General features: G+C 40.9%; 1 long non-coding RNA gene across 2 annotated transcripts; it reads right to left on the reverse strand.

Annotated features, from left to right (window-relative positions):
* Nucleotides 1–11,218: 11,218 nt before the first annotated feature.
* On the reverse strand, nucleotides 11,219–14,803 carry LOC111941684 (uncharacterized). 2 transcript variants are annotated; one of them, XR_002870202.2, is made up of 5 exons: nucleotides 14,421–14,803; nucleotides 13,495–13,610; nucleotides 12,415–12,606; nucleotides 12,162–12,335; nucleotides 11,219–11,741 (listed from the first exon to the last, which is right to left on the reverse strand). It is a non-coding gene; the product is annotated as an uncharacterized LOC111941684 (long non-coding RNA). The 2 variants fall into 2 exon arrangements; XR_015280920.1 differs by having other exon boundaries at nucleotides 12,162–12,606.
* Nucleotides 14,804–15,306: the final 503 nt, after the last annotated feature.

Below are 15,306 nucleotides of genomic sequence, written 5' to 3' on the forward strand. Positions count from 1 at the left end.
CTGTGTGGGGGAGTAAAGAAGGTGAAACCAGCCATTCTCAGTGGTGCCCAGTGGCAGAGAAAAAAGAGGCAGTGGGCACACATTGAAATGCAGTTCCACAAAAACAGAAGGAAAACTTTTATTGAACAGGTGGTCAAGCACTGGAATTGATTGCCAGAGCACCTGTGGAGCATTTTTCTGTGGAGGAGAAAACTTTAACTGACCATGCTTTGGGACAGCAAATATCCTGGGCACTCTCCAGGAGTGATTACCAGCCAGGTGATGCTGTAGTTTTGGGTAGGTAAAGCCACTGATGTACCTAAGCTTCTCTCTCCAGGTGCCCCAGCTGCCACAGCCTGCAAGGGCTGATCCAGACACTTCTCATGACTGAAACTTGGTGAATCCCCAGACCTATTCCAAAAGATCTTGTAGTTGCTTCTTCATGCTCAGGATTTGTATACAAATAGACTGATTTCCATTCCTTGCTCCAATTATGTCATCCTGCAGTAAAGAAATTTTAAAAATAAAAGAAGAAACAAATTCCTTGCAGCCAGTAGCAGATCAAGTGTACTATGAATAAGACCCTCTCTCTGGTCAAAGGCACCACTGGAAATCCAGTAAGTGAGGGACAAGAGACCCACCCCAAAGAGCCCGGATGATGGCAAGGACATGCTTAGGAAAATACAGACTTAATTTTGTGTATTGTGGGACAGCAGTGACAGCTGAGGCCCCAGATAACTTCTGACCCAGGCCATGAATTTCCTGTTCAGGGCAAGTCCCATGATTTCCTCTGCTTCCCCTCAACTCCTTTTCACCTTACGTAGGAAGGATGTAGATCTAACAATAGGTATCCAGCTCTGAGAAAACTCAAGTCAGCTGGGTTTGATGCTATCTGGATCTGTAGCTACACTGGTCAGTGAAGGTCTTATTGTTTGTCATGGTTATATTTGGTTAAGGTAATCCTGATGTCACCTTATTGTCAGAATATCTGTGGAAAGCAGTAACTTTTCTACTTCAAAATGTGAGCTTTTCCCAGTCATTATTTTTCTGTGTCTTCTGGTCTTACTTGTTCTAGCACTTGTGGGAAGTTTTGACCCTTCCTGGAGTTCACAAACCTATTTTTCTTTCCTAATGCCTCCCCTTTGCCCTGTGTCTTGGGCTATTTAAAATTCTAAAATAATAATCAGTATTGAAGTACCTAAGGCCATCTCTGGCTTGAGAAAATTCATGAGCTTTTTAATTGTATAGCTGAGGAGTACTACAATTTTGCAGATTTAATTTGTACTACCAATTGTTACTTGCTAAATGAGAAGTGTCTGGCCACTGACTTGCATGACTGGGAGTGATGGGACTGGCAAGTCATAGAATTCCTCTTCAATTTTTTTTCCCATGATGAAATCCCTGAGAAAAAAAAAAAGGAAGAAAGTAGTTTTTGGATATAATGGGAAAATTTTAGGCAGAGAAGTCACTACCACTACCTCCTAGTATCTGAAGGTACAGGATTGCAGGAGAGGGACTTTTTATAATGTCTTGTGCTGATAGGATTAGGGGGAATGATTCAAACTGAAAGAGTGTAGCTTTAAGTCAGCTATTAGAAATAAACTCTTTATGGTGAAGATGGTGAGTGAGGCACAGGAGCAGGTTGCCAAGGGAAGCTGTGGATGCCTTATCCCTGGCAGTGTCCAAGGCCAGTCTGGATAGGGCTATGAGCAACCTGGTCTAGAGAGAGGTGTCTCTGCCCATGGCAGGGGGTTGGAACTGGATGATCATTAGGGCCCTTCCAACCCAAGCCATTCTATGAATCTGTGAATTTTAGGATAGAGCACTTGTAGCATCATCTGATATCAGCCTAGACTTTTTGGTATATCATCTTGTGCTCTTTACCTGAAATGAAAAAATTCAGAGAAACTTTTACTTTTCTTGAATGGTTTGTAGCTGTCACATTTGATATATTAGTGAGAAATTGGCTTGGTCAGATTGCAGAGAAATTTCGAAGTTATCAGTCTGTATAAACTTTCTCCCTACAGACAAACTTTTAAACTTTTTCTGTTGCATTTATGAGTACAAAGCAGATTTAACTGCCTTGCCCAGAGAGTGAATTCTTTGTTTCATCCTCTTCCAAGTTAGATAAGTTATTAGGTGAATATTCTAATTTATAGTATTTTTTTGAGGTATTGGTTGTAGAATATACAAAGGCCTGACTTTTTATGTAGTTTATTCTAAATGGGAAATAAAAACTAAGTGGTGTTTCAAGATTATTTTGGTGTGTGTGATTATTCTAAGTAGAAAAGTTCTTTGCTAGAACTGCTATAAGCTGCTGGAAGCACAACTGTCTCTTTCCATGCAGCATTTCCAGTGACATTTTCAAAAGATGCCCCAAAGTTAGTTCAGGGTGTGTTTTGTGTAATTGGTAGCTTTTGGGGATGGATCTCAGATGATATCATCTTTTTAATATCTATGAAGTTCATGAGCAGAAGATGGTTTATTCCATCTGTAGGGTGTGAACCATGATCTAATAGTTTTCCTTCAGCTCTGGTGCAAATGACTGGTGTATGTTTGTAGTAACAGCAAACAACACTAAAATTATCTGTGGTCTCTTTTCTGCTTCTGAAAATTTATTCTATTATGGGTATCACAATAGTAGATACTGCACATTTCTGCTTTATAATGGTTTTTAATAGTTGAATATAAATTTCTATATGCGGCATGTTTTGGTTACGTTCCTCCTTTTAACATTCTTCTGTTGAGATCAGGTTTTCCTGTCCTTCACTACAGTGGATTCAGTCTACAGGAATACAAAGTGTTGGAAGATACCAGTATCTATAATCCTGTGAATCACAGCAGTATGCACAATTGCCACTGGGTTGATTCTGCTACCCAGCAGACAAACATACAGTAAGAACTGATTGTCAGGCTTTAATAGCTGAATGTGGACTAAAATGAAAATATAAGAAAAGATGGTTTGCCAGTCTTTATTGCTGTCATGGTTTTAAAGCACTAGCTGAAAAATCACAAGAAAAATTTACTTATTTCTTGCTGTGAGATATGGATTAGGAGAAGGGCAAAACAGGCTTAAAACTTAAAAGGCATAAAGAAAGTTTAAGTAAATTTTTCTAGTGATATTCATATCTAGTGCTTTAAAACCACTACAATTGTCTATAAGCTTTCTCTTTTTGCTTTGTAGGGAATCTCACCACTTTCAGTCCTTAAGGGCTGCGATGCTGCTCTGGTTGAGTATCTTATTCCCATTTCCATTTCCATTTGTGATATTTCCAACAGTTTGCCACCTGCAGATTTGTCTTGAGACTCAGTCTTCCTTTTCCATTAAATCTGTTAACAAAGTTTCTTAGAGAGTGGGTTGGACACCCGTTTCCCCACCCTTTCAGAATGCAATCTGACTCTGTAGTGGCGCATCTCTCCTGCTGCCTCCTGGAGCTGCGCTGGCTTCAGAAGCTGGCCTCATTAGGCCTTGGCCTTGATGTGGGAAGTTACTGTGGCTAAAGCAAATTCTCTTATGACCCTAATAACAGTGGTGCCAAGTGAGACCCTTTGGACTCCCCTGGACCACTGTGGGGTGTGACCAGAAATCTCCCTTGGAGAGCTTGCTTGGGCAAGCTTGCTCCCTTGGGCACCTTTCAGAGCCAGTGAAGGATTCTCTGGAATTGCAGAGAACACTGACCCCATCCTCAGGGCTCAACCCTTCACCTATTGAGAAGGCATGAAGGCATCCCATGTGAGTACTTCACTGAACTTGGGGGCTGTTTTTCACAGGTACATCCTGTTTTACCTTGTACATCCTCCTCTGTGTCCGTGTGCATACAAGTGTGAACATGCCATAGCAAATGTGCTGTGCATGTTGCTCTCTTAGATGCTTAGGTACTTCAGATTTGTAATTAGTCTTGTAAGTTACTATTGTGCTGCAGTAAATTCTATGTAATCTTCTGACAAATTATTTAAGTCAGGATATTGATTGAGTGCTGTTAAGTTTAAGTGATGTTAAACCCTTTAGGCCTAAACCTTTGGTCAAGACCAAGGCTCAGTTTAGCAAGGGCATCCACTCTAAAGCTTGTGATTCAGTAGGAGAGTCTACCTTATTTCTTTTAATCCTTACTCTTTCCCATCCTTACCTTTTTCCCATCCCCAGCTTCTATGTATATGATTTTAAATCGACTTTATTTTTAGACTGATTGATTCAGATTTTAGTCTGACTTTTCTGTGCGCTCTGTCCAGTAAATAATAGAGTGAACTTTGCCAACAAACTTCTTTTACACTTTCACTTCTATATTAAACCTGCTTTACCTTTGCCAGTGATTCCTTGAGCAACCTAATACACTCATTCATGATTCTGTTTAAAGAGCCATCACTCAAAATATACCTCTTTCATAAAATTCTCTGCTCCTTGTCATTCACATTGTAGCAGCATGTCCAAAATCAAAGAGATGCATAGAAATGTCTTGGGTGAATAGGCATCAGGTGTGGGGACACTGCCCATGTCACAGAATCACAGAATCAGTCACCTTGGAAGTGGTCATGGGGTCCAACCTCTCTGCTCAGGCAGGGTTGCTCCAGAGCACATGGCATTGTATCCACACAGTTCTAGAGTACCTCGATTGAGGGAGGCTCCACAACCTCTCAGCCTCAGACTGAAGGAATTAATAGCACAGAACTTGTATAAAAATGTTGATTTCCACTCCCTATTTTTGTGTACAGTGCTGCTTGCTGGGCACCAGACAGGCCCTTTGTGGGTCAGGGTGGGTTTGAATTCTTCCATAAGCACCACGTTGAATGAACCAAGTTAAACACTTGGTGGTGCAGGTTATGGGATTAGAATGAGTGTCAATACGAAGCTTGGAAATGTTGATAACCCCTCTTTGTAGGAATAATTGGTTGGGTTTTCTTATTATTCTTCAGCTTTCTTCCTTTCACTTCAGTCACTGTGCACTCTTTATCCCCCACATGCTGGGCAGTCCTGCACGAGTAACATCACCAGTGACACACAAGCTCAGTTTCTAAAATGAAGCTAATAAATATAGTTCACACTAATACACATATGTTTAACAGTTATTGATTATACAAGTAGCAAACAAGGATCCCAAGTGAATTTCAGTTTCTAAATTTACGTGTCTTTAATACATAAGTGCGTAAACACCATTTTCCAAAAAAGATCCTGAAATTTACAATAATATTTCTGCGTGCAAACAGTTCCCCTGTTTGCCAGTGAAAGCTGGATCAGTGAAAGAGTAAATGATATTACAGATTGCCTAGAACTGAGGTTGTTAAGGAAGGTCACTGCTGGATCCCCCCAGAGCATGAAGTCTCAATACAGAGCATAACAGGGAAGCAAACATTCTGTTAGGAGCACAGTGTACGGTAAATTAGAGTAAAAATCCTGTTTTATCTCTCACAGGTGGCTAGATGTACACTATAACCAATATGTGAACCCACACCTACAATTAGCCAAATTCTGGCCGTGTGTTTAAAGGACTGAAACACTCTGTATCTTGACTGTAAGCATTAAGGAGTCTCAGAAATATTATGCAAAAATAATGGAGCTGTACAAAGACACGTCATTTGCTAGAATATACCTGCAAAACGAAAGTACAAAGTGAGATGAAGTTTCTCACTAGGCAGAGATGTGACAATACAGGTACAGGCAAAGACATCAATTATCCTGGCCATCTTGGTAATTTTTTTTAAGTTCTCATCCCAAAATGCTTAATTTATGAACAATCAACAATGTGAGGTTAAGATCATAGGAACAATTGTTTGAATGCAAGTGTGGAGTTCTCTTCATAATTGTTGGAGAAGTAATTTGGCCATTTGTACCTAAAGTGAGAGTTTAATTCTGGTTTTCTTGTTGAAGTCCTTTAATTCTTGCTTTAAATTCTACTCCTTGTAAACCAAGTTCTTATATTGGACCTGTGAACCTTCTCCTTAAACAATTAATTAACCCAACTCCCTCCAGAGAACCAACTGGTAAGATTTTGAGAAAAGAAAGTCAAACAAAACCCACCTTTCTCCATGTAACAGTGGGTGGCAAGGTTTGGGGGTGGGTTGTGTGTGTGTATTTTCACTGATTTTCACAGATTTCTCTGCCCTTCTTTGGCATTGATACATTTGCTGTAATAATTGCTTATTTTTCATGTGACAGGTAAGTTACAGGAATGCAATTGTACATAATATTTTGGAACATAGGGAGCTAATTACACTGATACCAAGAATATACAGTCCATATAGTAATCCACTAAGAAGAGTATATGCAGATTTCAAGTCTGGTTTTGAAATCAAGTGCAGTAGTTATATATAGAAATCTTTTAGTTCCCAGCAAAGTCACCAAAGCTCATCCCCAAAGCTTCTTTTGCTGGGTATGTAGAGACCATCCCAGAAAAAAATGTGGGGGGATCACAGGATAGAGAAAGAGAGTTGATTCATCACTGAAGGGAATTAGTTTAGGAAAGAAATGTCTACAAATGTTGGCATGATTTTTCTTTTTCAGATAAAGTATGTCACAAACAGGAATAGGTTCCTGTGCAGGAAACAGCCCTTCCGTAAAAGGGGCCAGGGAACAGAGTGTGTTAGGCCAAGACTGTGGCAGAGCAAGCCAAACAAGTACAGTGGCTACTGATTTCCTTCCTCTGCCATGCATAATTCATTGCAGAACTGCAGAGAAGCAAATGCTCCAGCTTTCAACACAGTTATCACATCTGATTCAGACAGAGTAATGTATGCTCTCACCCTAACAGATATTTAGATCAAAAGGTAACAGATATGGAATAGCAAACAGGGGAAGATGAATACATTTCCCAGCAAAGTAATTTTCCCAGGAATATTACCAGAAAAATGAAAGTTCTTTTCTGAAGAAAGTTTTTCAAGAACAGATTAGCATCAGGCTATCGACCGCTTTGACCAGTAAAATTTTCATTTTTGTGTCTCCAGCAAGGTAATGCCTGTGAAGCAGGATGTGCTATGATCTGCAAAACTAAAATTTACTCCTATTGATCTTACAAGCACTGCCATCAGATGGAGAGAAAACCCTTCATGCACTGTGGTCTCATACTCAGAGAAACCATGGACAAGCTCACAGACGAGAAGGAGAGGTGGCACACCTGTCTGGCTGGAGCCAGCAGACAGAGAGAGAAAGGATATGGCTGAGCACCTCAGAAATTCAGAAGAATCTGTAGCCAAGTATTTCTGGAGTGAAATGTTTTGGGGTGAGGCTTCTTCGAAACACAGCTTTTCTTGAAGCTTTCAGGAGTGTTAGCTAGTGCACGGTATCTCAGCCCCTGGGAGGTTTGTGATTGTTTGCAAAAGGTGTTTTTGGTGTGTCTCAGCTACAGCTTGTAATGGTGAGGGGTCCCTTGCTGGAGTATTGGCAGCTCCAGTGTGCTTGGAGCCAGAAGAGGCAGTGCCAAATGGCAGGGATTGTGGGTTGCTTTACCACTTGGCACCTGTCCAGCAGATACTGCAATTTCAGGAGATCTCGCTGCCAGGCAAAACAACAAAGACTTGCCACCACATTAACTGGTTAAGATTAATTTGCTGTAATAAAAAAAAGGTCACTTTAATTAATAGTTTAGTGTAAGCCTCTAAATTGAAATCTTGATTGAGAGAATTAGAATAACCTTTGAGTGAACTTAGGTGGAGTTATCATTTGAGCACCAAAATGAGAAACATAAAGTGTGCATTGCCATGAGCGCAGATCAAAGAGTATCTTGGATGGGAGCACTGGGGAAATGAAGGAAGAATTAAAAGAGACAACACAAGTTATTGAAGAAGAGATTTTCCTTGTGTCTTAGCTCCCACTTGAACCCAAGCCTTAAACTCACAGAAAATCTCCAGCACATGTCCATCCTCAAACACAAACCTGAAAGCAGACTGTTGAGTAAATTCTGAGGCTAACTCTTAGCATGACTGAAGAACATGGTTTAATTAACCAGCAGAAATGTTCTCAGATAGCTCTGACATAGCTCTTATGCCATTTTACACTGTAATTACAAAAAGCAACAACAAAACATCAGAAGGAGTTGCCTCTTGTATAAAACATGGCAACAATGCACTGGAGACAGGAGAAATTGAACTCATTTGGGAGACAGGAGATTTCTGATCTTGGAGTTTTTTCTTTTAAAGCTATGCTTTCACCAAACATTAGGGTGTGGACTCTGATGAGCAGATATGCATGGCAATAGAGAGCTTCTGCCTTTCAGTAGCAGATTGAAAGGTACAGATGGAGACAGAGGACAGCAACTGCATTGGGATATTTGATGCCAACTAATACTTGCAACAACAGCCTGCTCCAAACACACTTGCAGCTGAGCCTGTGGAGTTGTTTGTTCCTAACCCACTGCCTACACATCCTCTTTATATACTGTGCAGGGGGTCAGGCCCCATGCATTGCCCAGCACACCATATCAGGAGAGGCACTTGAGTCCTTTTATCCTTGTCCATTACAGAGCTCTTCCTTCCGGATCAATTATTTTTAAGAGGTATCAAATGCATAAAGCTCATTAGTTGACATTAGTTGACATTAGTTCAGACTTAAGCACCTATTAGATATTTTTCTCTCTCCTGCTCTTAGCCATAATTTTCTCCCTCAGCCACAAAGGAAAAAGGCTCAAGAAACAGCCAGGAAACCTGGGCCTGTGAGAATGTGTAGGAGTGAGGTCGGGTCACTGGAGAGTCCAGTGCAAAGGGGCTTTGGTCCCAGCAGTGACAGTCCCTGGTGCTGGGAGTATGACTGCCAGGGTCTCGTTCTGAGCAGTCAGGCTGGGAAGGTAGATCCCTTAAAAAGGCTTTCTGGTTTTTGTTGTGAGTTTTGCTGTGCAGTTTTCATAGCAGAGCAGCAAAGTTGGAAACTAAGTATTTCCCAACAAAGTTGCTGTGAAGGGTAAGTCTGGAGTCCCAAATAGCTTTCCAAAAGTATTTTACCATTCATATTTGAATAGGAATTATATAGTTCTTTTGCCTGTTTGTGTTTTTTTAACATTGTTTATTTTTCATGTAGAGCTTTATATTTCAGCAGAGGGCAGTGTGACCATACTTAGAATTCAGTCCATTGATTGGGTCACATGAAAATGGAAAAATATTATTCTGTTTTTCCTCAGGCCTTAAACCACTGCGCTATACATGTAGGGTTTACTTATTCTCCAGTTTAATCACTGCCTCCTCATCATAGCTAAAAGACAGAAAGCAAGTGAGAAAAACTACTTGTTGAATTAACATATTTAAAAATAATATCATCTCCTCACTTCTCTGTAGGGAAAAGTTAGCTAAGTAAAGGCTTGGACATTTTTCCTCTGGGGTGCCATATTTTTCCACAGTACAAGGATGTACTGACTAGGCATTTTCACAGTACAATGTAGGCATTTAACAAAGAATTTACAGAAGCTACTGTGTCAGAGGATATGAACACAAAGGGCAAAACCAGCAGATTGTCCCTGCTGTAGCCCAAGGTAAACTGGGCACGGCACCTCCAGTACCTCCAGCTGCCAGGCTGCCCCTGCTCTGTCAGGTGCTGTGAGCTGAGCAGCTCCTGTGTGAATAGGAAGCAAAGGTGTTGAAACAATTAGGTCAGGATAACAAAAAGAAAATAATACAGGCTAGTAAAACCATCCTTTATATTTTCTGCGTGGAGTCACTACTGCCCAAAACTTAAGTTAATTTAATGCTATTTTTTCCAAAAGTGATATTTGTATTTCTCACAGATCATCCATGACTTGGCAGGATTGCTTTGAGTTCCTCAGATAGGAAATCTCACTCAAGATATCTCCATTTGGTTTGGATGGTAGCGTATGTCTCAGGAAACACAATTTGTTTTTTTAAGAATGACCCTCTTCTTTCCCTTCCTCTCTGGATTAAACATGATCTTTTTGCAAAATAGAAACACTAGAACCTCATATTTTAGACATTGGGTTTTTAATCCTGGGTTCTGCAGGGTGCTGTGGTGATAGATACCTATTACTTTCTGTGGCACGTGATCCACTCCATTTGGTCCTGCTGGTTGGTTCTGATCCATTATACAGGGCAAAAAGACATTGGGAAGGTTGGGAGAGACCTGGGGAGACCCTGGGAGGCTGTTTGTAGTTTACTGCTATCTGATGTCAGTACTGGAAATAGGTAATACAAAAAGAGGGCTTTCCTGTGGGCTCTGTGGTAGAGCCCTGCCCTGCTGGAGTCATATGTCCTGAGAATTTTTTTCTAGCCCCATGGATATGCAATACACCTGACAAACACTATAGTTATGCACTGTTTCTAGGCAGAAGTGTATGGCATATTTGCCCACCACCTTGTTGAAAGTTTGCCTTAACAAGAAGCTGTCAGCAGGATCCTTCTAATGAGATAACTTTTTTCTTCAAAATGTACTAAATAACAAATCTACCTGTTTGTAGAAGTCAAACAACAGTGACCTCTATCTAATTATTGTTCCTATTCCACCCACAGGAAGAGTTGCAGAGGTACAACTTGTCTGAAATTTTTTATGTCTTTGATTTGGGGGTAAGCATGACAGCTGAGGCTAACAGGATCCTCAGTGACAATGTGAGAACAATGCCTGTTGTTTTCACTTGTGTTTTTCATTTGACATGTTACCACCCTTGTTGCTTTCAGAAGATTGATGGCTTTTACTGTGTGACTCCACTTGTCCCCCAATGCCCCACAGAAATAACCTCTGTGGCCATTCTGCCCTGTATGGCCAAACCAAGCAATTTAAAAAATGTGCTTACCCCCATTTATGATTCTAAATGATGCCATTCCCATTGCATTTAAAAGCCTCTCTCTGGTGTCTTCTTGTGAGCCTGTAGGTAGTGCAGGTCTCTAAGAAAGCAGTGTTGCCTTTGTACACTGACATTTACAATATAGCTGCCACTTACTATTCACTCTTTTTGTCTTATAAAATACACAAATAGATGCTACAGTACCTTTTATTTGTCACCCCCAGGCTTGTATAAAATGAGAAGCATGGAAAATGAGGTTCAATGTTTAACTTTTTCAGAATTTTAAAAAATGATTTTACATAATGTGAGAAGAAGGAGGAAGAGATACACTGTGCATTTGTATTAGCCTGAAAAGGAACAGGTGATGACCAGAGTGATGAGAATAAACTATGGCATGGCTGGCAAACACCTCCCTTCATGTGCAGATGGACTTTATGTAGCCATGTTGTCATCTATATCTATGGATTTAAAAAAAACCCAACAAAATGGAACAAAAAAAATTTAATTGAATTATAGTAATTTTTAGCACATCCATTGCAACAGAAATGAGTTAGAAACTCCAGTCTGCCAGTGCAAATAGCAGTTCAGTCATGTAAGATCATCCCCACATATTTCTTGTGGATAAAACTGCAAATTGCCCCCATGAAAGCTCAGCTGTGCCCTGTCAAGCTGCATCAGACTGCAGAAAAAAATCGGTTTGCTATAGTTGCATCTCATGGAGGTTTGTCCTAGATGACGAGCTGGTCTGAGAGGGGACAGTATTAAAGATGAGAAGCTGTGATACAGAGCAAGCAGTGGAGACATGGGAAACACAAGTGCAGGTTTGAGGAGTCCCATCAGCCACAGGAACAACTGGGGGGCCACAAGCAGGAGTGGGGGAAACAGCATTGCTCACAGTGGTCATGGGTAGCCGTGGCTGGCAGTGGAACTGGTTCTCCCAGAGCCAGAGCAGGATGTCCAGATGTCCCCAGGGCGAGCAGATTTCTGAGAGCCACCCTCATCCACACACTTGTGGCACACTTCTGCCGTGGCCATTGGTAGACAAAGGAGACCCTGCAGGGCAGAAGAGAGGGCAGGGAGATTAAGGTAGGGAAGTAAGGAAAGAGAAACATGATCTGGTTTGTCATTGGTCCCCCATCAGGTCCTTTGCTCAGCCCATTTCCTTAATTTCCTTACATACTCCTCCTTGCAGGGGTTGCCTCTCTTTCAGTGTCCAAATCAATCATGCTAGTTAGACTGATGACTCTGGATAAACAATTTAATTTAAACCATCAAGCCCATTTGATTCTTGCCACACAAATGGTTTAAATGGCTCCATTCTGAGCTTAATGCTCTTCCCTTAAGAAATATTGCAGATTCTCTGAGCATGTTTTGATTTAAAAGGGATACAAGCATGTTACTAGATTGTAATTATTCATTTCATAATCAATTTTACCTAATTTAGATCTGATACCTGTGAAGATGATTTCTTACCTCACATTTAACATAGGCTGTGGTATTTTAATTTGTGCACAAATCCAGAAATTTTTGCTGACTTTATTCTGGTCTTCTCCATCTTCCAATCTTTGATGCAGATTTTTTGTTAGCCCGCTCAGCACTGTTTTTTTGTTGCAAATTTTTGTAGCACCTGCTGCTGTGTACAAACACCTAGTCTAGTTGTTAGAAACTCTCAGGATGAGCACACATACATTTCACTGTAAAAGGGAGGTAGCTGAAAATCACATACCTGTTTTCTTTATGATGAGGTGCTAGTAAATGTTGTCAGGCCCTGGATATTGTGATTTAATATGACTTGATTCCCCAAGAGTATTTTTACTTCTCTCAGTCTAAGCTGGTTACAAGGCAATCAAGTCCTTATGAAAATTTGTTGAGATGGATGAAGAGCATTGTCTTTGTGCTTAGGCTTGGAAACTTTGACCTGAAAAGAGTGGTGTGGTAAGGAGAGTAAAATCTTGAGTCAGCCCAAGATCAGCTGCCTATAAAAGCATGTCATTCAAACCCATCAGTTTACAATCTAAGCACATGTTTAGCCCAGCAGGCAACACTGTATTATAAACACTCTCAAACACACTGGAGAGCCAAGAGCAGCAGACTATGTTTACCTCAAGACTCAGCTTTGCTACTCTACAATGCTGATGGCATGAAGATCTCCAGGCGTGTTCACAGGGAATCATGGAATCACAGGACATCTCAGCTTGGAAGGGACCCACAGGGCTCATTGAGTCCCACTGCCTGGTCCTCAGAGAATTACCTAAAACTAAACCATATGGCTCAGAGCATCCAGGTCTTCCTTGAGCTCTCTCAGGCTTAGTGCTGGGACCACTTCCCTGGGGAGCTTGTTCCAGTGACTCTGTTTAGTGCTATCAGGATCTGACGAAGGTTTTTACATTTTGAAAAAAACCTTTAGGTGGAAAAGGCATCAATTCTAACATGTGCTGCTTTTTAACAGCTTAATTTCTCAGCTTGTTCTTGCTTTGCAATTGGTGTTTTCATGTTCCAAGCAAGAGTTTTGATGGCTACTTTTTTCAGGAGAAAACTCTTAGGCGAGTAGTTATTACAAGACAAATATTTTAAAACAAGTTATTTCCTGCAGTTCAGATTCTGAGATACAGTCCATAAGACAGAGTTAAAATGGATGCAGACAGATATATAAAGTTACAAACACTTGTCAGGATCCTGGTGGAAACTTTAGCTCTCAGTCCTCACATTCAGCATGTACCACAGTGGCTCTTTTGGGCCCTCATTTGCTCTATTTTAAGTATCATAGGATTCATGAAATTATCTCTTGTACACGGGAGATAATTACATGAAAGGTTTTGCATCCAAACTCCGATTTTGGTCTCTTGTTGGTGCAGAAGGCTCTTCTCTGTTCAGCTCAATCCTCATGTATCACATAGAATGTTGATAAGAGGACTTCCTTTCCTGGAAAGAAATTTTTCTGTCAAATCACTCTCCATCAAGTAAATAAATACTGAATGGAGATTTTGGGGAAAAAAATATTTTGAAGCAAGATTTATTTTTTCATCAGCTATGTTCAAACTAGTCAAGTCAACCATGCATGTCACTATTCCATTGCCTCTGTTAATGCTGGACTTCATAAGTAACTGAAGTTTCCATATGATATATTTCTGGGGTACTTATGGAGCAAATATTTTTTACTTTTTCTGTCCTTAGTTTTTTTATTCTTGTCTCTCAGTTTTCCATTATTTTTCTAATGTTTTTCCTTTCTTCTTCTTTGCCAAATGCAGCCTTATACAGAAGACTGCATTCTATACCTAAAGTCTGACCTACCAACAAGATTATTGGATTGCAGATTCTGCAGGTATTTGCAATAGACAGGTCTTGCAAAGAGCAGTATCAGCAGCCCTCATGTGCTAGGATTCTTCTAATCAGGTAATCTAACCTAATCAGCTGTAATTGAAGCCACTGCTCTGATATTTGAATAAGAAAAGGGAAAAAATGAGGCTCCATGCTGAGGGGTTTAAAGGCTGACTGGCCTTTGCTCCTCACTGATTTCCATAGATGACTGTCAGACAGCCCTGTGGGTTTTACTGGCAGCATCTCCATAACCATCTTCTTTTCCTTCTGACATGGGTGTCCACCACATGGGTGCTCAGCTCCTTGGATGTTCTACCTGCAGCCCCTTTGCAGCTTCTTCTAGCAGCTCTGCACCCTTTGACCCTGTGGGCTGTGGGGACAGTGTTTCCCAGGGTCTCCAGTGCAGTGTTTTACCTGTGCTGTGGCCACACTGCTGTTGCTGTGCTGTAGGCCTCACAGCCTTCTCCATGGCCAGCCCTGTGCTGTTGTTACAGCAGATTCTCCTGGGAAGCTGTTGCCAGTGGGATGAGATTCATTCCTCTGTTTCCCTACCCTGCAGCTGCTGCTCTGGCTTCCATTTGGAGCCCCAGGAGATCCAGTAACACACCAGCACAAAGCTCAGCAGAGCTCTGCCAAATGTCCTTGTGGCCCATAAATTCTGCATTCTTTGTGTCTGATATGATTGATACATCCTTCTTCTTAAGCTTTGTTAACTCCCACCTAGGTCTGAGATCATCGAAGCATGTCAAGCCCTAAACTTTAACAAAGCGGTTCTACCAAAAACTAATTTATCTTTTGAACACTTGGACATCAAAAGCACCACCACCCAGCAGAGACTTCAAACAGGCCCTGATGAAAACCGGTTGTGTTAGTATGGGAAAAAGCTTTGAGGCAAATCACCTGCTGCATGAGGGAGGAAGGACACCCCTACTTGGCAGGATGCTCCTCTGAGGACACCACAACACTTTTTCTCCCTGCACTCCCCCCCTGCTCCTTTTTTTGCCTTATTTTCCTCTAAAAGTAATTTTGACCATTAGAATCACTACAGACTCTGCCAACATGTTTTTGTGCATGGAAATCTGTCTGGAGAAGTTTTGTATAGCAACTTTCTCCCACTATTGTGAACTGTTGTGAAGAGGTTTTTCTTGATCACTTTGTGAGAGGTTTTACATAAATTTTATGAGAAATATAAATATTCAATATTTCTATGGCATGCTTTTGCTGTAACTGCAAAAGAAATACCGATTTTTTGAAGGAAAATAAGGTACACCCATTGGAAATCTGTCACATTCAAACTTGT

Source organism: Cyanistes caeruleus, chromosome Z (genome assembly GCF_971803275.1).
Source record: "Cyanistes caeruleus chromosome Z, bCyaCae1.hap1.1, whole genome shotgun sequence".
Taxonomy (NCBI): Eukaryota; Metazoa; Chordata; class Aves; order Passeriformes; family Paridae; genus Cyanistes; species Cyanistes caeruleus.